The sequence below is a fragment of the Triticum urartu genome, chromosome 3A, assembly GCF_056163025.1.
Source record: "Triticum urartu cultivar PI428250 chromosome 3A, HENAU_Tu73, whole genome shotgun sequence".
NCBI classification, from domain to species: Eukaryota; Viridiplantae; Streptophyta; class Magnoliopsida; order Poales; family Poaceae; genus Triticum; species Triticum urartu.
The window spans coordinates 526,701,452-526,709,943 of NC_141875.1; positions in this window are offsets into that span (position 1 = coordinate 526,701,452).

Consider the following 8,492-nt stretch of genomic DNA (forward strand, 5'->3'; position numbering starts at 1 on the left):
TAATGTACATCATAAGAAGCCTTGCAAGCAAAGTGACTAATGAGTTAGTTATAGGATGATGTATTGCGGAACGAGTAAAGAGACTTGCCGGTAATGAGATTGAACTAGGTATGTGGATACCGACGATCGAATCTTGGACAAGTAACATACCGATGGACAAAGGGAATAATGTATGTTGTCAAAACGGTTCGACTGATAAAGATCTTCGTAGAATATGTAGGAGCCAATATGAGCATCCAGGTTCCGCTATTGGTTATTGACCGGAGAGGTGTCTCGGTCATGTCTACATAGTTCTTGAACCCGTAGGGTCCGCATGCTTAACGTTCGATGACGATTTAATATTATATGATTTATGCGATTTGGTGACCGAATGTTGTTCGTCGTCCCAGATGAGATCACGGACATGACGAGGAGTCTCGAAATGGTCGATACGTAAAGATTAATATGTAGGACGATAGTATTCGGACACCGAAAGTGTTCCGGAGGGTACCGGGTACATATCGGGTCACCGGAAGGGGTTCCGAGCACCCCCGGTAAAAGATATGGGCCTTATAGGCCAAGAGGGGAAACACACCAGCCACAAGGGGCTAGTGTGCCCCACATATGGGCTAGCCAGGGATGGAAAAGGAAAGGGGAAGGGAGAAAGGCAAGTGTGGATTAGGATTCCCACTTCCTTCTCTCTTCCCCCTTCATCAAATATGGCAGGGGGGCGCAGGGCAAGGAAACCCCAAGGGGGCCGGCGGCCAGCCTTTGGGCGCCTCTTGGCCTCTCCCATTCCCCTCCCCCCCCACACATATATATACATACATACATACATACATACATATATATATATGGGGAAGGTGGCGCCTAGAACACACTACATCAATTGTTAGTCGTGTGCGGCCGTCCCCTCCACAGTTTGCACCCCCGGTCATAGTTTTGCGGTTCTTAGGCGAAGCCTTGCGAGAATCACTTCAACATCACCGTCACCACGCTGTCGTGCTGATGGAACTGATCTACTACCCCGACACCTTGCTGGATAAAGAAGGCGAGGGACGTCACCGAGCTGAACGTGTGCAGAACTCGGAGCTGCCGTACGTTTGGTGCTTAATCGGTCAGAGCTAGAAGAAGTTCGACTACATCAACCGCGTTGTAAAATGCTTCTGCTTTCGGTCTATGAGGGTACGTAGACACACTCTCCCCCTCGTTTCTATGCTACGTTTTTCCATGCTACGTTTTCCATGCTACGTTTCCCAACATTGATAAGTAAGAGTGTCAAACCCAACGAGGAGCAGAAGGAAATGACAAGTGGTTTTTAGCAAGGTATTCTCTGCAAGAACTAAAATTATATGTAACAAGTAGTTTGATAGCAAGATAATTTGTAACGAGCAAGTAACGATAGTAGTGACAAAGGTGCAGCAAGGTATCCCAATCCTTTTGAGGCAAAGGACAAGCCAAAATGGTCTCGTATGATAAGCAAAGCATTCTTGAGGGTACCGGGGAATTTCATCTAGTCATTTTCATCATGTTGGTTTGATTTGTGTTCGCTACTTTGATAATTTGATATGTGGGTGGACCGGTGCTTAGGTGCTGTTCTTACTTGAACTAACCTCCTACTTATGATTAACCCCCTCGCAAGCATCCTCAACTACGAGAAAAGTATTAAGAATAAATTTTAACCATAGCATTAAACTTTTGGATCCAAATCAGTCCCTTACGAAATAACACACAAACTAGGGTTTAAGCTTCTATCACTCTCGCAACCCATCATCTAATAACTACTCCACAATGCATTCCCTTAGGCCCAAATATGGTGAAGTGTCATGTAGTCGACGTTCACATGACACCACTAAGGGAATCATAACATACATACCATCAAAATATCGAGCACATATAAAATTCACATGATTACTTGCAACAAGATTTCTCCCGTGACCTCAAGAACAAAAGTAAGTACTAACAAATTATAATCGTGCTCAAGATTAGAGGGGTATTAAGTAGCATAATGGATCTGAACATATAATCTTCCACCAAATAAACCATGTAGTAATCTACTACAAGATGTAATCAACACTACTAGTCACCCACAAGTACCAATCTATAGTTCCGGTACAAAGATTGAACACAAGAGATGAACTAGGGTTTGAGAGGAGATGGTGATGTTGAAGATGTTGATGGAGATTGCCCTCCCCAAGATGGAAGAGTTGTTGGTGATGATGATGACGATGATTTCCCCCTCCGGGAGGGAAGTTCCCCCGGCGGAATCGCTCCGCCGAAGGGAAAAACTGCTCCTGCCCAAGTTCCACCTTGAGACGGCAATGCTTTGTCCTGAAAGTCCTCTCCTTATTTTTCTAAGTCAAAATGACTTATATACCACAAGAGGGGCACCAGAGGTGGGCCGAGGAGGGCACAACCCACCAGGGCGCGAGTGGGCCTCCTAGCGCACCCAGGTGGGTTATGCCCACCTAGTGGCCCCCTCTGGTATTTATTGGCTCCAATATTTCTTATATATTCCATAAAAATTCCCTATAAAGTTTCAGCTCATTTGGTGTTTTGTAGAATAGGTAGCCTGACGTAGCCTTTTCAAGTCCAGAATTCTAGCTGCCGGTATTCTCCCTCGTTGTGTGTACCTTGCATAATATGAGAGAAAAGGCATTATAAATACTCCAAAAAGAATTATTATACATAAAAACAATATAAATAACAGTAGGTAAACATGATGCAAAACGGACGTATCACAACCACACTTGCCTGGACGGGGAGGCCCTAATTCGGTCTATTGTCATGCCTCTCGTCGGTGCCTCCAACTAGGGAAGGTTATGCGCTTTCGCTACCCAGGACCGGTAGGCGATCATAACCTTGTGTTCCTGAGTTTTATAGTACCGATCTCCCCGTTTGGAACGATTATGTTTTAGTTTTGCCACGACGGTGACTGCCACATAGGTGGCGGATGTCACAAGTTGACATCAGGGCTACCCATGACATAGCCCAAAGGGGAGTTTGTCAGAGTGCCCGGGAGGGTGTCATGCAATAGATTGGTTTTGTTGGAACATCATTGGTACACCCGAATGGGAGCACGAGGCCATGAGCTCCATGGTGTGGGTACAGTGTACTAACCTCTGCAGAGTGTATAATCTATCGATAGCCGTGTCCTTGGTCCTAGACATAGTTCATAGTAGGTCTCACTATGGGTCAATAGAAATAATTAACCTGCACACTTAATAACACCAATATGGCACATGTAGAAGTTGGTGATCGGGTGAAGATCACTATGATTACTTTTGTTGTGATTAAGTGATGATCACGTTGGTAAGATACCGAGGGAGGTTACAAGGTAACTCCGAGACGGTAAGTTGGTCCAGTGGACTAGAACGGTAATCCATGTACACATCATGTATGGTAGCATCATGTTCATGCTCATACTTTAATCTGTGTGGACAAGAAATTCTTGCCCCACTAGGACATCCAATTTGGCTCTCCTCTGCTAAAAGAAAGAAAAATAGAGTAGAACTACTACCATACTATTAAATTTAGAAACTACCATTTACACTGGTACAACTACATGCTATACAAATGGTTTTTAACCCCTTTCCGTGACGACATTTGTAACCGTCGCCTAATGAGTGTGGGTGATAGGGGGTCATTCCCAGACGACCCAAAAACCATCAGGGATAGGGCCTCCTGGGACACCAAATGAGCTCGTGTGCGATCGGGCGAGGCATCAAAACCCAATCATTTCCATAGGTATGTACATCCCACACGATGAATCCCAGAAAATCATTTCCGTTCGTATGTATATCACACACAGTTCTTTGTGTGGAAACGTTTGTGCAAGGTGGCCTAATGCAAATAGTTCACTGCCGGAAGCCGTGTGTGATTGTTAGTTGATCGAACACGCCTACTTTCTAGAAACCGTGCGGGTTGTTTGAGTTCATCGCCCACGGTGCTGTCTGAGTAACCGTCTGCAATAGAAAACCCCAATAAGCAGGGTAATTAGACTATTATTGATAATCCATGTACTAATCAAATTGATATTTCTTATAAAACACACCATATATTTCATATCCGTATAACAACAACTAGGATTTCATAATCGAATTACATCAGATAACTTCGGCACTCAGTTACGCCATTGTTGGGGAACGTAGTATTTAAAAAAATTCCTATGATCACGCAAGATCTATATAGGGATGCATAGAAACAAGAGGGGAGAGTGTGTCCACGTACCCTCGTAGATCGAAAGCGGAAGCGTTAAGTAACGCGGTTGATGTAGTCGAACGTCTTCGCGATCCAACCTATCAAGTACCGAACGCACGACACCTCCGTGATCTGCACATGTTCAGCTCGGTGACGTCCCTCGTACTCTTGATCCAGCTGAGGCCAAGGGTGAGTCCTATCAGCACGACAGCGTGTTGACGGTGATGATGAAGTTACTGATGCAGGGCTTCACCTAAGCACTACGACAATATGACCGAGGTGTAAAACTATGGAGGGGGGCACCGCAGATGGCTAAAGATCAACTTGTGTGTCTATGGGGTGCCCCCTCCCCCATATATAAAGGAGGGGAGGAGGAGGAGGGTCAGCCATAAGGGGCGCGCCCAAAGGGGGGATTCCTACTCCAAGTAGGAGTAGGTTTCCCCACTTTCCTAGTCCAAGTAGGAGAAGAAGGAAGGAGAGGAGAGGGAGAAGGAAAGAGAGGGGCGCCGCCCCCTCCCTAGTCCAATTCGGACCAGCCCATAGGGGGGCATGGCCTCCCCTTGTGTCCCTTCTCTCCTTTCCACTAAGGCCCATGAAGGCACAATACTTCCCCTGGTGAATTCCCGTAACTCTCCTGTACTCCGGAAAATATCCGAATCACTCAGAACCTTTCCGATGTCTGAATATAGCCTTCCGGGACTCCTCGTCATGTCCATGATCTCATCCGGGACTCTGAACAAACTTCGGTCATCTAATCACATAACTCATAATACAAATCGCCAACGAACGTTAAGCGTGCGGACCCTACGGGTTCGAGAACTATGTAGACATGACCGAGACACATCTCCGGTCAATAACCAATAGCAAAACATGTATGCTCATATTGGCTCCTACATATTCTACGAAGATCTTTATCGGTCAAACCGCACAACAATATACGTTGTTCCTGTTGTCATCGGTATGTTACTTATCCGAGATTCGATCGTCGGTATCATCATACCTAGTGCAATCTCATTACCGGCAAGTCTCTTTACTCATTCCGTAATGCATCATTCTGCAACTAAATCATTAGTCACGTTGCTTGCAAGGCTTATATTGATGTGCATTACCAAGAGGGCCCAGAGAAACCTCTCCGACAATCGGAGTGACAAATCCTAATCTCGATCTATGCCAACTCAACAAACATCAACGGAGACACGTGTAGAGCATCTTTGTAATCACCCAGTTACGTTGTGATGTTTGATAGCACACTAAGTGTTCCTCCGGTATTCGGGAGTTGCATATTCTCATAGTCACAGGAACATGTATAACTCATGAAGAAAGCAATGGCAATAAACTAAATGATCATAGTGCTAAGCTAACGGATGGGTCTTGTCCATCACATCATTCTCTAATGATGTGATCCCGTTTATCAAATGACAACACATGTCTATGGCTAGGGAACTTAACCATCTTTGATTAACGAGCTAGTCAAGTAGAGGCATACTAGGGACACTCTGTTTGTCTATGTATTCACACACGTACTAAGTTTCCGGTTAATACAATTCTAGCATGAATAATAAACATTTATCATGATATAAGGAAATATAAATAACAACTTTATTATTGACTCTAGGGCATTTTTCCTTCAGTCTCCCACTTGCACTAGAGTCAATAATCTAGTTCACATCGTCATGTGATTTCACACCAATAGTTCACATCTTTATGTGATTAGTTCACATCTCCATGTGACTAATACCCAAAGGGTTTACTAGAGTCAATAATCTAGTCCACATTGCTATGTGATTAACACCCAAAGAGTGATCATGTTTTGCTTGTGAGAGAAGTTTAGTCAACGGGTCTGCCACATTCAGAGCTGTATGTATTTTGCAAATTTTCTATGTCTACAATGCTCTGCACAGAGCTACTCTAGCTAATCGCTCCCACTTTCAATATGTATCTAGATCGAGACTTAGAGTCATCCAGATCAGTGCAAAATCTTGCATTGGCGTAACTCTTTACGACGAACTCTTTATCACCTCCATAACCGAGAAATATCTCCTTAGTCTTCTAAGGATAATTTTGACCGCTGTCAAGTGATCCACTCCTGGATCAATATCGTATCCCCTTGCCAAACTCATGGAAAGGTACACAATAGGTTTGGTACACAACATAGTATACTTTATAGAACCTATGGCTGAGGCATAGGGAATGACTTTCATTCTCTTTCTATTTTCTGCCGTGGTCATGTTTTGAGTCTTACTCAACTTTACACCTTGCAATACAGGCAAGAACTCCTTCTTTGAATGTTCCATTTTGAACTACTTCAAAAATCTTGTCAAGGTATGTAATCATTGAAAAATCTTTATCAAGCATCTTGATCTATCTCTATAGATCTTGATGCCCAATACTTAAGCAGCTTCACTGAGGTCTTTCTTTGAAAAAATCCTTTCAAACACTCCTTTATGCTTTCCAGAAAATTCTACATCATTTCCGAACAACAATATGTCATTCACATATACTTATCAGAAAGGCTGTAGTGCTCCCACTCACTTTCTTGTAAATACAGGCTTCACCGCAAGTCTATATAAAACTATATGCTTTGATCAACTTATCAAAGCGTATATCCCAACTCTGAGATGCTTGCACCAGTCCATAGATGGATCGTTGGAGCTTGCACATTTTGTTAGCACCTTTAGGATTGACAAAACCTTCTGGTTGCATCATATACAACTCTTCTTTAAGAAATCCATTAAGGAATGTAGTTTTGATATCCATTTGCCAGATTTCATAAAATGTGGCAATGTGCTAACATGATTCGGACAGACTTAAGCATCGCTAGGAATGATAAAATCTCATCGTAGTCAACACCTTGAACTTGTCAAAACTGTTTTTCAACAATTCAAGCTTTGTAGATAGTAACACTACTATCAGCGTCTGTCTTCCTCTTGAAGATCCATTTATTCTCTATGGCTTGCCGATCATTGGGAAAGTCCACCAAAGTCCATACTTTGTTCTCATACATGGATCCCATCTCAGATTTCATGGCCTCAAGCCATTTTGCGAAATATGGGCTCGTCATCGCTTCCTCATAGTTCGTAAGTTCATCATGGTCTAGTAACACGACTTCCAGTACAGGATTACCATACCATTCTAGTGCGGATCATGCTCTGGTTGACCTATGAAGTTCTGTAGTAACTTGATCCGAAGTTTCATGATCATCATCAATAACTTCCTCTCTAGTTGGTGTAGGCATCACAGGAACATATTTTTCTGATTAAGTACTTTCAAGTTCGAGAGAAGGTACGGTTACCTCATCAAGTTCTACTTTCCTCCCACTCACTTCTTTCGAGAGAAACTCATTCTGTAGAAAGAATCCATTCTTAGCAAGGAAAATCTTGCCTTCGGATCTGTGATAGAAGGTGTACCCAACAGTTTCCTTTGGGTATCCTATGAAGACGCATTTCTCCGATTTGGGTTCGAGCTTATCAGGTTGAAGCTTTTTCACATAAGCATCATAGCCCCAAACTTTAAGAAACGACAGCTTAGGTTTCTTGCTAAACCACAGTTCATATGGTGTCATCTCAATGGATTTAGATGGTGCCCTATTTAACGTGAATGCAGCTGTCTCTAATGCATAACCCCAAAACGGTAGTGGTAAATCGGTAAGAGACATCATAAATCACACCATATCTAATAAAGTACGTTTATGACGTTCGAACACACCATTACACTGTGGTGTTCCGGGTGGCGTGAGTTGTGAAACTATTCCGCATTGTTTCAAATGAATACCAAACTCGTAACTCAAATATTCACCTCCACGATCAGATCATAGAAACTTTATTTTCTTGTTACGATGATTTTCCACTTCACTCTGAAATTCTTTGAACTTTTCAAATGTTTCAGACTTATGTTTCATCAAGTAGATATACCAATATCTGCTGAAATCATCTATGAAGGTCAGAAAATAACGATGCCCTCCGCGAGCTTCAACACTCATTGGATCACATACATCAGTATGTATTATTTCTAATAAGTCAGTTACTTGCTGCATTGTTCCGGAGAACGGAGTCTTAGTCATCTTGCCCATGAGGCATGGTTCACAAGCATTAAGAGATTCATAATCAAGTGATTCCAAAAGCCCATCAGTATGGAGTTTCTTCATGCACCTTACACCAATATGACCTAAACGGCAGTGCCACAAATATGTTGCACTATCATTATCAACTTTGCATCTTTTGGTATCAATATTATGAATATGTGTATCACTACGATCGATATTCAGTAAACCATTCACCTTGGGTGTATGACCTCAGAAGATATTATTCATGTAA